Here is a 14,261-nt window from a genome sequence, read left to right as displayed (position 1 = left end):
TCTCCCTGGCCTGTCTCCCCTGTCTGGTACAGGTACCCCCCACTACACTCCCCCTCTCTCCCTGGTCTGTCTCCCCTGTCTAGTACAGGTACCCCCACTACACTCCCCCTCTCTCCCTGGTCTGTCTCCCCTGTCTGGTACAGGTACCTCCACCACACTCCCCCTCTCTGTTCACCATCTGCCCTGACCTGTCTTTAGGTACAGGTACCTCCACCACACTCCCCCTCTCTCCCTGGCCTGTCTCCCCTGTCTGGTACAGGTACCTCCACCACACTCCCCCTCTCCCTGGCCTGTCTCCCCTGTCTGGTACAGGTACCTCCACCACACTCCCCCTCTCTCCTGGTCTGTCTCCCCCTGTCTGGTACAGGTACCTCCACCACACTCCCCCTCTCTGTTCACCATCTGCCCTGACCTATCTTTAGGTACAGGTACCCCCACTACACTCCCCCTCTCTCCTGGCCTGTCTCCCTGTCTGGTACAGGTACCCCCACTACACTCCCCCTCTCTCCCTGGTCTGTCTCCCCTGTCTGGTACAGGTACCTCCACCACACTCCCCCTCTCTGTTCACCATCTGCCCTGACCTGTCTTTAGGTACAGGTACCTCCACCACACTCCCCCTCTCTCCCTGGCCTGTCTCCCCTGTCTGGTACAGGTACCTCCACCACACTCCCCCTCCTCTCCCCTGGCCTGTCTCTCCCCTGTCCTGTCTCCCCTGTCTGGTACAGGTACCCCCACTACACTCCCCTCTCTCCCTGGTCTGTCTCCCCCTGTCTGGTACAGGTACCTCCACCACACTCCCCCCTCTCTGTTCACCCTCTGCCCTGGTCTGTCTCACCCTGTCTGGTACAGGTACCTCCACCACACACCCCTCTCTCCCGAGTTTCCGCTCACCTCTAGCACACACACACTTGTTGGGGCCTGTACAATGATGCCCAAGTGGTGATATTTTTATCTTGTGCTTTATGGGATTTGCCTCGTGGCTCCGGTGTGCTTTGTTGACTATGAACTTGCTTGTTTACTATGCATGTTCCCACACTTGGGACTTTGACTCTCTATTGGTTACACAGACTCTTGGCCTCCCATCCTATTCTAACCGCCTCTCATTGTCTTTGTATTCATATTACCCGATGAAATTGCTAATGCACATTCAAATATTATAAATAATATAATTATAGAGCTCTCCCTGTCCTCTGCCGTGCCCTGATTGTATTACTGCTGATGATATCTGGAAATGTGCATGTACACCCTGACCCATCTACTGTTGATGATATCTGGAAATGTGCATGTACACCCTGGCCCATCTACTGTTGCTAGCCCCAATTCTGACTTGTGCTCTTATATCTGCTTCACTGATTTCTGCTCTTGTAAAAGCCTGGGTTTTCTGCACATTAACACTAGAAGCTTATTACCTAAAATGGATCAATTGAAAGTGTGGGTTCACAGCTCCAATCCAGATGTGTTGGTCATTACTGAGACGTGGTTCAGGAAGAGCAGTAAGAGATACTCTGAATCCTCTGCTATGAAAAGCCAACAGACATTTACTCCTGAGGTGCTGACCTGTTGCACCCTCTTCAATCACTGTGATTATTATTATTTGACCCTGCTGGTCATCTATGAACATTTGAAAATCTTGGCTATGTTCTTAGAGCTATTTTCCTGAATGTCTGCCTGACTGACGTGCCCAAAGTAAACTGCCTGTTACTCAGGTCCAGAAGCCAGGATATGCATATAATTGGTAGCATTGGATAGAAAACACTTTGAAGTTTCTAAAAATGTTAAAATCATGTATGAGACTATAACACCATTGAATTGGTAGGCAAAATTTAAAAGAAAAAACAATCAGAATATTATTTTTTTTGAGCTCCCAGGTTCTTATAATGGAACGCTATGGGTTCTATGTAATTCCAGCTCCCAGATTGCAATTCCTATGGCATCCACTAGATGTCAACAGTCTTTGTTCATTGTTTCAGGCTTGTTTCTTCAAAAACAAGAACGAATTTTTAAGTTTTTGTACAAAGACTCCCGGTTCAAAATCAGTCTGTTGGCGCGTGGTGAAGAGGTGCTTACTAATTTTACTTTTCTATTAAACATACTTCATTCCGTAATAAATATTATATTATTGTTTATAGTTTATAGTTTATTTACATTTTAGAATACCCAAGGACTATATAGAAACGTAGTTTGACTTGTTTGAACAAAGTTTAGCGGTATCTTATTATTTTGGACTCCTTTGTCTGCACGTTGAACGAGTGGATTACTGAAATCGATGGCGCTAACTAAACAGACTTGTTGGTATGTGTAAGTCGCTCTGGATAAGAGCGTCTGCTAAATGACTTAAATGTAAATGTATGTAAATGTATATGAAGAAGGAATTTATCTAACAAAACTATGATTCATGTTGTAGCTGGGACCCTTTGGGATTGCAAACAGAGGAAGATTTTCAAAAGTTTCATCGCTATTTGAGATGTTATGAAGCTTGTGCTGGTTGAAAAATATGTTGATGTGTGTTGCCGTCAAACAATCGCATGGTATGCTTTCGCTGTAAAGCCTATTGTAAACTGGACAACGCAGTTAGATTAAGAGGAATATAAGAAAAGATATCAGATACTTGTATGTTCATGAATGTTTAATATTACGATTATTTCTTTGAATTGCGCTCCATCCAATTTCACCGGATGTTATCGACAAGCGTCCCGCTAGCAGGATGCCTTTCCCTAAAAATCTCCAAACGGCACAGCCAGAAGAGGACTGGCCACCCATCATAGCTTGGTTACTCTCTACCCAGTACAATCAGAAGAGGACTGGTCACCCCTCATAGCCTGGTTCCTCTCTACCCAGTACAGCCAGAAGAGGACTGGCCACCCATCATAGCTTGGTTACTCTCTACCCAGTACAATCAGAAGAGGACTGGTCACCCCTCATAGCCTGGTTCCTCTCTACCCAGTACAGCCAGAAGAGGACTGGCCACCCCTCATAGCCTGGTTCCTCTCTACCCAGTACAATCAGAAGAGGACTGGCCACCCCTCATAGCCTGGTTCCTCTCTACCCAGTACAATCAGAAGAGGACTGGCCACCCCTCATAGCCTGGTTCCTCTCTAGGTTTCTTCCTAGGTTCCGGCCTTTCTAGGGAGATTTTCCCATCCACTCTGCTTCTACACCTGCATTACCTGCTGTATGTGGTTTTAGGCTGGGTTTCTGTACAACACTTTGTGACATCAGCTGATGTAAGAAGGGCTTTATAAATTTGATTTGATTGAGTGTTTTGAACACTGACGTTAACCTTTCTGGTTATAACCTTTTTCAGCAAGCCTCCAAAGGTGGTGGAGTGGCAATCTTTACCAAGGAACACCTTCAGTGCTCGGTTGTCTCCACCAAGTCTGTCAATTTGATTTGCTGGTTTAATGCATTACACTTTCAACTAAATCTTTGACTGTTGCTGGCTACCATTAGCACCGGCCTGTACCCTACCTGCCCTAAGGTCTCCCCTGGCCCCTTCCCCTCTGAATTCGTCCTGCGACCTAAACTGGGACATGATTAAACCACCTGACAAAGTCCTAAAGCAAGTAAATATTTAAATATTTCTCAGATTATCACCAATCCCACAAACACCCAGAAAATGCTCTTCTCCTTGATGTTGTTGTGACGAATAATCCAGACCGGTCCTGTGTTTTCTGCAATGACCTTAGTGGTCACTGTTTTACAGTCTGTGTTTGTAATGGCTGCTCAGTGAAACCACCTGTCCTGATTTTTCAAAGACACTTGCTAAAACGTTTTAATGAGCAAGCCTTCCTTCATGAACTGGCCTCTGTAAATTGGTATAGAATCAGCTTGATCCCCTCTGTTGAAGATGCTTGGACCTTCTTTTTTTGATATTCTCAGTGGTATCGTTAACAAACACGCCGCCATAAAGAAAATGAGAATTAAAAACAGGTTCAGCCCCTGGTTCAAACGTGATCTGGCAGAGTAACTCCACCTCAACATTTTAATTTGTTTACAGTAATCACTCGGCACACGCATACTCAGGCTGACTGTGTTGTGTTGCTACTATGTTGTGTTGCTACCATGTTGTTGTCATGTTGTGTTTCTACCATGTTGTGTTTCTACCATGTTGTGTTGCTACCATGTTGTTGTCATGTTGTGATGCTACCATGTTGTGTTGCTACCATGTTGTTGTCATCTTGTGTTGCTACCATGTTGTGTTGCTACCATGTTGTGGTGCTACCATGTTGTTGTCATGTTGTGATGCTACCATGTTGGGTTGCTACCATGTTGTGTTGCTACCATGTTGTGTTGCTACCATGTTGTTGTCATGTTGTGATGCTACCATGTTGTGATGCTACCATGTTGTGATGCTACCATGCTGTGTTGCTACCATGTTGTGTTGCTACCATGTTGTGTTGCTACCATGTTGTTGTCATGTTGTGATGCTACCATGTTGTGTTGCTACCATGTTGTTGTCATGTTGTGATGCTACCATGTTGTGTTGCTACCATGTTGTTGTCATGTTGTGATGCTACCATGTTGTGTTGCTACCATGCTGTGTTGCTACCATGTTGTGTTGCTACCATGTTGTGTTGCTACTATGTTGTGTTGCTACCATGTTGTTGTCATGTTGTGTTGCTACTATGTTGTTGTCATGTTGTGTTGCTACCATGTTGTTGTCATGTTGTGTTGCTACTATGTTGTGCTGCTACCATGTTGTTGTCATGTTGTGTTGCTACCATGCTGTGTTGTCATGTGTTGCTGCCTTGCTATGTTGTCGTCTTTAGGTCTCTCTTTATGTAGTGTTGTGTTGTCTCTCTTGTCGTGATGTGTGTTTTGTCCTATATTTATATTTTAAATCCCTGCATTAGTCCTTATGCCTTATGGTAGGCCTTCATTGTCAATAAGAATGTGTTCTTCACTGACTTGCCAAGTTAAATACAGGTTAAATAAAGTACCAATAAATAAATAAATAAGCACACTGGAAAGTCAGCTGTTAATTTGTTTACCGTGAAAAAGCAATGTTCAATATATTTATTTAAATAAAAGTGTGTGTGTGTGTGTGTGTGTGTGTGTGTGTGTGTGTGTGTGTGTGTGTGTGTGTGTGTGTGTTGTTTGTGTAATATATTTCAACATCAACGACAAGAACAACTGGAGAAAAATAAGCTGTTAAATGGAGTTTTCTTCGTTTCTTTCCGCTGAATTGTGGAAATGAAAACCGATTAAAAACAGGCCTCCGACTGTCAATGTTATGAAAGCTTATTTCAAACTTCCGTCGTTTTCAGAAATATGGATAATCAAAAATACAGAATGAAAATTTCACTCTAAACCTAATCTCCATGTCTCTGTCTTCCCCACAGAGGACACTGTAACTCTGTGTACCTTCATCAGCCCCGGGGGGGAGAGGAAACTTAATTTACCTCCTATATCTCTCTCCCTTTGGCAAAGATGCACTTCCATTACAAAATACCTTCTAAACATAATAAATGATGTGAAGCTGGGATGGAGGAGGAGGAGGAGGAGGAGGAGGAGGAGGAGGAGGAGGAGGAGGCTGAATGCAATCTGTTGTTCAATACCCCCAGGAAGGAGGGTTCTCTCTCAATGAGAAAATTATTATTATTCACTACTTCCTATGAGGAAAAAATAAATATAAATAGTTCCCAATGAGTCACTCCTCTCAGCCTACCTGCCTTCCCCTTCCCCCCTCCACTCCTCTCAGTCTACCTGCCTTCCCCCCTCCACTCCTCTCAGCCTACCTGCCTTCCCCTTCCCCCTCCACTCCTCTCAGTCTACCTGCCCCCCTCCTCTCAGCCTACCTGCCTTCCCCCTCCCCTTCCCCCTCCTCTCAGCCTACCTGCCTTCCCCTTCCCCCCCCCTCTCAGACTCAGCCTACCTGCCTTCCCCCTCCGCTTCCCCCTCCTCTCAGCCTACCTGCCTTCCCCTTCCCCCTCCACTCCTCTCAGCCTACCTGCCCCCTCCCTCCTCTCAGCCTACCTGCCTCCCCCACCTCCTCTCAGCCTACCTGCCTCCCCCCTCACTCCTCTCAGCCTGCCTTCCCCCTCCACTCCTCTCAGCCTACCTTCCCCCTCCCTCCTCTCAGTCTACTTTCCCCCTCCCTCCTCTCAGCCTACCTTCCCCCTCCCTCCTCTCAGCCTGCCTTCCCCCTCCACCCCCCTCTCAGCCTGCCTTCCCCCTCCACTCCTCTCAGACTACCTTCCCCCTCCCTCCTCTCAGCCTACATTCCCCTTCCCCCCTCCACTCCTCTCAGCCTGCCTTTCCCCCTCACTCCTCTCAGCCTGCCTTCCCCCTCCACCCCTCTCTGCCTGCCTTCCCCCTCCACTCCTCTCAGCCTACCTTCCCCCTCCCTCCTCTCAGCCTACCTTCCCCTTCCCCCTCCACTCCTCTCAGACTGCCTTCCCCCTCCCTCCTCTCAGCCTACATTCCCCCTCCACTCCTCTCAGCCTGCCTTCCCCCTCACTCCTCTAAGCCTGCCTTCCCCCTCCACTCCTCTCAGCCTACCTTCCCCCTCCCTTCTCTCAGCCTACATTCCCCCTCCACTCCTCTCAGCCTACCTTCCCCCCCCCTCCCTCCTCTCAGCCTACATTCCCCCTCCACTCCTCTCAGCCTGCCTTCCCCCCTCCACTCCTCTCAGCCTGCCTTCCCCCTCACTCCTCTCAGCCTGCCTTCCCCCCTCCACTCCACCTCCTTCCCCCCCTCAGACTACCTTCCCCCTCCACTCCTCTCAGCCTACCTGCCTTCCCCTCCACTCCTCTCAGCCTACCTTCCCCCTCCCTTCTCTCAGTCTACCTTCCCCCTCCACTCCTCTCAGCCTACCTTCCCCCTCCACTCCTCTCAGCCTACCTTCCCCCTCCATCCTCTCAGTCTACCTTCCCCCTCCACCCCTCTCAGCCTACCTACCCCTCCCACCTCTCAGCCTGCCTTCCCCCTCACTCCTCTCAGCCTGCCTTCCCCCTCCACTCCTCTCAGCCTACATTCCACCCTCCCTCCTCTCAGCCTACCTTCCCCCTCCCTTCTCTCAGTCTACATTCCCCCTCCACTCCTCTCAGCCTACCTTCCCCATCCACTCCTCTCAGCCTACCTTCCACCCTCCCTCCTCTCAGCCTACCTGCCTTCCCCTTCCCCCCTCCACTCCTCTCAGCCTACCTGTCTCTCCCCCCTCCTCTCAGCCTACCTGCCTTCCCCCTCCCCTTCCCCCTCCTCTCAGCCTACCTGCCTTCCCCTTCCCCCTCCACTCCTCTCAGCCTACCTTCCCCCTCCCTCCTCTCAGCCTGCCTTCCCCCTCACTCCTCTCAGCCTACCTTCCCCCTCCCTCCTCTCAGCCTGCCTTCCCCCTCCACTCCTCTCAGTCTACCTTCCCCCTCCCTTCTCTCAGTCTACCTTCCCCCTCCACTCCTCTCAGCCTACCTTCCACCCTCCCTCCTCTCAGCCTACCTGCCTTCCCCTTCCCCCTCCACTCCTCTCAGACTACTTTCCCCCTCCCACCTCTCAGCCTGCCTTCCCCCTCCACTCATCTCAGCCTGCCTTCCCCCTCACTCCTCTCAGCCTACCTTCCCCCTCCCTCCTCTCAGCCTGCCTTCCCCCTCCACTCCTCTCAGCCTACCTTCCCCCTCCCTTCTCTCAGTCTACCTTCCCCCTCCACTCCTCTCAGCCTACCTTCCCCCTCCACTCCTCTCAGTCTACCTTCCCCCTCCACCCCTCTCAGCCTACCTTCCCCCTCCCACCTCTCAGCCTACCTTCCACCCTCCCTCCTCTCAGCCTACCTGCCTTCCCCTTCCCCCTCCACTCCTCTCAGCCTACCTGCCCCCCTCTCCTCTCAGCCTACCTGCCTTCCCCTTCCCCCTCCTCTCAGCCTACCTGCCTTCCCCTTCCCCCTCCACTCCTCTCAGCCTACCTGCCTCCTCCACCCTCTCCCCTTCCCCCTCCTCTCAGCCTACCTGCCTTCCCTTCCCCCTCCACAACTCTCAGCCTACCTTCCCCCTCCCTTCTCTCAGTCTACCTTCCCCCTCCACTCCTCTCAGCCTACCTTCCCCCTCCCTCATCTCAGCCTGCCTTCCCCCTCCACTCCTCTCAGCCTACCTTCCCCCTCCACCCCTCTCAGCCTACCTTCCCCCTCCCACCTCTCAGCCTGCCTTCCCCCTCACTCCTCTCAGCCAGCCTTCCCCCTCCACTCCTTTCAGCCTACCTTCCCCCTCCCTCATCTCAGCCTGCCATCCCCCTCCACTCCTCTCAGCCTACCTTCCCCCTCCCACCTCTCAGCCTGCCTTCCCCCTCCACTCATCTCAGCCTGCCTTCCCCCTCACCCCTCTCAGCCTGCCTTCCCCCTCCCTCCTCCTCAGCCTGCCTTCCCCCTCCACTCCTCTCAGTCTACCTTCCCCCTCCCTTCTCTCAGTCTACCCTCCCCCTCCACTCCTCTCAGCCTACCTTCCACCCTCCCTCCTCTCAGCCTTACCTGCCTTCCCCTTCCCACCTCCACTCCTCTCAGACTACCTTCCCCCTCCCTCCTCTCAGCCTGCCTTCCCCCTCCACTCCTCTCAGCCTACCTTCCACCCTCCCCCTCCTCTCAGCCTACCTGCCTTCCCCTTCCCCCCTCCACTCCTCTCAGACTACCTTCCCCCTCCCTCCTCTCAGCCTGCTTTCCCCCTCCACTCCTCTCAGCCTGCCTTCCCCCTCCAGTCTCTCAGTCTACCTTCCCCCTCCACTCCTCTCAGCCTACCTTCCCCCCTCTCTCCTCTCAGCCTACCTGCCTCCCCTACTTCCCCTTCCCCCTCCACTCCTCTCAGCCTGCCTTCCCCCTCCACTCCTCTCAGCCTGCCTTCCCCCTCACTCCTCTCAGCCTGCCTTCCCCCTCCACTCCTCTCAGCCTACCTTCCCCCTCCACTCCTCTCAGCCTGCCTTCCCCCCCCACTCCTCTCAGCCTGCTTTCCCCCTCCACTCCTCTCAGACTACCTGCCTTCCCCCTTCCCCCTCCCTCCTCTCAGCCTACCTTCCCCCTCCCTCCTCTCAGCCTACCCCCCTTCCCCCCTGCCTCCCCTCCTCTCAGCCTACCTTCCCCACCCTCCCTCCTCTCAGCCTACCTGCCCTCCCCTTCCCCCTCCACTCCTCTCAGACTACCTTCCCCCTCCCTCCTCTCAGCCTACCTGCCTTCCCCTTCCCCCTCCACTCCTCTCAGACTAACTTCCCCCTCCACTCCTCTCAGCCTACCTTCCCCCTGCCACTCCTCTCAGCCTACCTTCCACCCTCTCTCCTCTCAGCCTACCTGCCTTCCCCTTCCCCCTCCCTCCTCTCAGCCTACCTTCCCCCCTCCCTCCTCTCAACCTACCTTCCCCCTCCCTCCTCTCAGCCTACCTTCCCCCCTCCACTCCTCTCAGCCTACCTTCCACCCTCTCTCCTCTCAGCCTACCTGCCTTCCCCTTCCCCCCTCCCTCCTCTCAGCCTACCTTCCCCCTCCCTCCTCAGTGTAGTGGTCTGTGGTCTGTGGTCGTGTAGTGGTCTGTGGTAGTGTAGTGGTAGTGTAGTGGTCTGTGGTCTGTGGTAGTGTAGTGGTAGTGTAGTGGTCTGTTGTCGTGTAGTGGTCTGTGGTCTGTGGTAGTGTAGTGGTCTGTGGTAGTGTAGTGGTAGTGTAGTGGTCTGTTGTCGTGTAGTGGTCTGTGGTATTGTAGTGGTCTGTGGTAGTGTAGTGGTAGTGTAGTGGTCTGTGGTCGTGTAGTGGTCTGTGGTAGTGTAGTGGTCTGTGGTCGTGTAGTGGTCTGTGGTATTGTAGTGGTCTGTGGTATTGTAGTGGTCTGTGGTATTGTAGTGGTCTGTGGTCGTGTAGTGGTCTGTGGTAGTGTAGTGGTCTGTGGTCGTGTAGTGGTCTGTGGTAGTGTAGTGGTCTGTGGTCGTGTAGTGGTCTGTGGTATTGTAGTGGTAGTGTAGTGGTAGTGTAGTGGTAGTATAGTGTTCTGTGGTAGTGTAGTGGACTGTGGTAGTGTAGTTGTAGTGTAGTTTTCTGTGGTATTGTAGTGGTAGTGTAGTGGTAGTGTAGTGGTAGTGTAGTGTTCTGTGGTAGTGTAGTTGTAGTGTAGTGGTAGTGTAGTGGTAGTGTAGTTGTAGTGTAGTGGTCTGTGGTATTGTAGTGGTAGTGTAGTTGTACTGTAGTGGTCTGTGGTATTGTAGTGGTAGTGTAGTGGTCTGTGGTAGTGTAGTTGTAGTGTAGTGGTCTGTGGTATTGTAGTGGTAGTGTAGTGGTCTGTGGTAGTGTAGTGGTCTGTGGTAGTGTAGTGGTCTGTGGTAGTGTAGTGGTAGTGTAGTGGTCTGTGGTAGTGTAGTGGTAGTGTAGTTGTCTGTGGTATTGTAGTGGTAGTTTAGTGGTCTGTGGTATTGTAGTGGTAGTTTAGTGGTCTGTGGTATTGTAGTGGTAGTGTAGTGTTCTGTGGTATCGTAGTGGTAGTGTAGTTGTCTGTGGTATTGTAGTGGTAGTGTAGTGGTCTGTGGTAGTTTAGTGGTCTGTGGTAGTGTAGTTGTAGTGTAGTTGTCTGTGGTATTGTAGTGGTAGTGTAGTGGTCTGTGGTAGTGTAGTGGTAGTGTAGTGGTCTGTGGTAGTGTAGTTGTAGTGTAGTGGTCTGTGGTATTGTAGTGGTAGTGTAGTGGTCTGTGGTATTGTAGTTGTAGTGTAGTGGTCTGTGGTATTGTAGTGGTAGTGTAGTGGTCTGTGGTATTGTAATGGTAGTGTAGTGGTCTGTGGTATTGCAGTGGTAGTGTAGTGGTCTGTGGTATTGTAGTGGTAGTGTAGTGGTCTGTGGTATTGTAGTTGTAGTGTAGTGGTCTGTGGTATTGTAGTGGTAGTGTAGTGGTCTGTGGTATTGTAGTGGTAGTGTAGTGGTCTGTGGTAGTGTAGTTGTAGTGTAGTGGTGTGTGGTATTGTAGTGGTAGTGTAGTGGTCTGTGGTATTGTAGTGGTAGTGTAGTGGTATGTGGTATTGTAGTGGTAGTGTAGTGGTCTGTGGTAGTGTAGTTGTAGTGTAGTGGTCTGTGGTATTGTAGTGGTAGTGTAGTGGTCTGTGGTAGTGTAGTTGTAGTGGTCTGTGGTATTGTAGTGGTAGTGTAGTGGTCTGTGGTAGTGTAGTGGTCTGTGGTAGTGTAGTTGTCTGTGGTATTGTAGTGGTAGTGTAGTGGTCTGTGGTAGTTTAGTGGTCTGTGGTATTGTAGTGGTAGTGTAGTGGTCTGTGGTATTGTAGTGGTAGTTTAGTGGTCTGTGGTAGTGTAGTGGTAGTGTAGTGGTCTGTGGTAGTGTAGTGGTAGTTTAGTGGTCTGTGGTATTGTAGTGGTAGTGTAGTGTTCTGTGGTAGTGTAGAGGTCTGTGGTAGTGTAGTGGTCTGTGGTATTGTAGTGGTAGTTTAGTGGTCTGTGGTATTGTAGTGGTAGTGTAGTGTTCTGTGGTAGTGTAGAGGTCTGTGGTAGTGTAGTAGTAGTGTAGTGGTAGTGTAGAGTATGTGGCCGTGTAGGGGTCTTTGGTAGTGTAGTGGTCTGTGGTATTGTAGTGGTCTGTGGTAGTGTAGTTGTAGTGTAGTTGTCTGTGGTATTGTAGTGGTAGTGTAGTGGTCTGTGGTAGTTTAGTGGTCTGTGGTATTGTAGTGGTAGTGTAGTGTTCTGTGGTAGTGTAGAGGTCTGTGGTAGTGTAGTGGTCTGTGGTCTGTGGTAGTGTAGTGGTCTATGGTAGTGTAGTGTAGTGGTCTGTGGTAGTGTAGTGTAGTGGTCTGTGGTCATGTTGTGGTCTGTGGTAGTGTAGTGGTCTGTGGTCTGTGGTAGTGTAGTGGTAGTGTAGTGGTCTGTGGTCGTGTAGTGGTCTGTGGTAGTGTAGTGGTAGTGTAGTGGTCTGTGGTAGTGTAGTTGTCTGTGGTATTGTAGTGGTAGTGTAGTGGTCTGTGGTAGTTTAGTGGTCTGTGGTATTGTAGTGGTAGTGTAGTGGTCTGTGGTATTGTAGTGGTAGTTTAGTGGTCTGTGGTAGTGTAGTGGTAGTGTAGTGGTCTGTGGTAGTGTAGTGGTAGTTTAGTGGTCTGTGGTATTGTAGTGGTAGTGTAGTGTTCTGTGGTAGTGTAGAGGTCTGTGGTAGTGTAGTGGTCTGTGGTATTGTAGTGGTAGTTTAGTGGTCTGTGGTATTGTAGTGGTAGTGTAGTGTTCTGTGGTAGTGTAGAGGTCTGTGGTAGTGTAGTAGTAGTGTAGTGGTAGTGTAGAGTATGTGGCCGTGTAGGGGTCTTTGGTAGTGTAGTGGTCTGTGGTATTGTAGTGGTCTGTGGTAGTGTAGTTGTAGTGTAGTTGTCTGTGGTATTGTAGTGGTAGTGTAGTGGTCTGTGGTAGTGTAGTGGTAGTTTAGTGGTCTGTGGTATTGTAGTGGTAGTGTAGTGTTCTGTGGTAGTGTAGAGGTCTGTGGTAGTGTAGTGGTCTGTGGTCTGTGGTAGTGTAGTGGTCTGTGGTAGTGTAGTGTAGTGGTCTGTGGTCATGTTGTGGTCTGTGGTAGTGTAGTGGTCTGTGGTCTGTGGTAGTGTAGTGGTAGTGTAGTGGTCTGTGGTAGTGTAGTGGTAGTGTAGTGGTCTGTGGTCGTGTAGTGGTCTGTGGTAGTGTAGTGGTAGTGTAGTGGTCTGTGGTCATGTTGTGGTCTGTGGTAGTGTAGTGGTAGTGTAGTGGTATGTGGTAGTGTAGTGGTCTGTGGTAGTGTAGTGGTAGTGTAGTGGTCTGTGGTCATGTTGTGGTCTGTGGTAGTGTAGTGGTCTGTGGTAGTGTAGTGGTAGTGTAGTGGTCTGTGGTAGTGTAGTGGTAGTGTAGTGGTCTGTGGTCATGTTGTGGTCTGTGGTAGTGTAGTGGTAGTGTAGTGGTCTGTGGTAGTGTAGTGGTAGTGTAGTGGTAGTGTAGTGGTCTGTGGTAGTGTAGTGGTAGTGTAGTGGTTGTCATGTATTGTCATATTATGTCTTGTTCCTGTTCTTTCTCTTCACTCTGTCTCCCTCTGCTGGTCGTATTAGGTTACCTTCTCTTTCTCTCCTCCTCCAGCTGTTCCTCATCTCATCTAACTACCTCGTTCACCCTTTTCCCACCTGTTCCCTTTTTTCCCTCTGATTAGGTCTCTATTTCTCTCTCTGTTCCTGCTTCTTTCTTTGTCAGATTCTCGTTTGAGTTTCTCATGCCAGAACCAAACTATCGTCTCGTTTGCTTCACCCTTGTCCCGTCCTGTCGGAATCTGCCTGGCAAGTGCATCCTGTACTCAGCTAACTGTCTTATCGTTGGTACTGTGTCCAGTTCATCTGATGCTACGTGTGATCAGGTACCACTGTTCCTCTACAACCCGCGCCTACCCAGAGAGACCTGCAGCCTGTCGCCGCTAACCCAGCTATTCTCCTCTGCTGCTAAGAAGGGGGCTCTTTGTAATTATCAGAAGGACTTTTTGTTTCATTTGTCGCCCTCTCTGCGGGTTGTCTATTTTGCCATTATCTACATCTGAAGAGGATCTATGTCTTCCCTGTGTTTACATTAAAGGACTGTTTTTGTTAAACCGCTTTTGGGTCCTCACTCAAGTGCATAACAGTGGTAGTGTAGTGGTCTGTGGTAGTGTAGTGGTCCTTCTCGCTACTCCTCCTCAGAAAAGGAGGACGAGATCCATTACAGATGTGTATAGAGATGTAAATATAGGTTAAAAGATGTACGGATTACATGAAATGCATGTCCAAATTCAACTGCCTGCTACTCATCCTCAGAAGATAATATATGCATATTATTAGTAGATTTGGATGGAAAACACTCTGAAGTTTCTAAAACTGTTTGAATAATGTCTGTGAGTATAACAGAACTTATTTAGCAGGCAAAACCCAGAGGAAAAACATTAAGATAGTTTTTTTTTGGAGGTCACTCTCTTTTCAATCAATTTTCATTGAGATTTCTAAGGGACCTTCTTGCAGTTCCTATCGCTTCCACTGGATGTCACCAGTCTTTAGAAATTGGTTGAGTTTTTTCCTTTGTGTAATGAAGAAGGGTCACTTCAAGTGTACTGTTTGTTAGAGGCACGTGACCATCTTTACCTCGACCTCATCTTTACTAGATGCTGTTCTTCCAATAACCTCATTGCAACTCCCCTCCAAGTCTCCGACCACTACCTTGTATCCTTTTCCCTCTCGCTCTCATCCAACACTTCCCACACTGCCCCTACTCGGATGGTATCGCGCGGTCCCAACCTTCGCTCTCTCTCCCCCGCTACTCTCTACTCTTTCATCCTATCATCTCTTCCCTCTGCTC

This window comes from Oncorhynchus nerka, linkage group LG6, assembly GCF_034236695.1.
Source record: "Oncorhynchus nerka isolate Pitt River linkage group LG6, Oner_Uvic_2.0, whole genome shotgun sequence".
NCBI lineage: Eukaryota > Metazoa > Chordata > Actinopteri > Salmoniformes > Salmonidae > Oncorhynchus > Oncorhynchus nerka.
Note: the sequence above shows the minus strand (reverse complement) of the source record.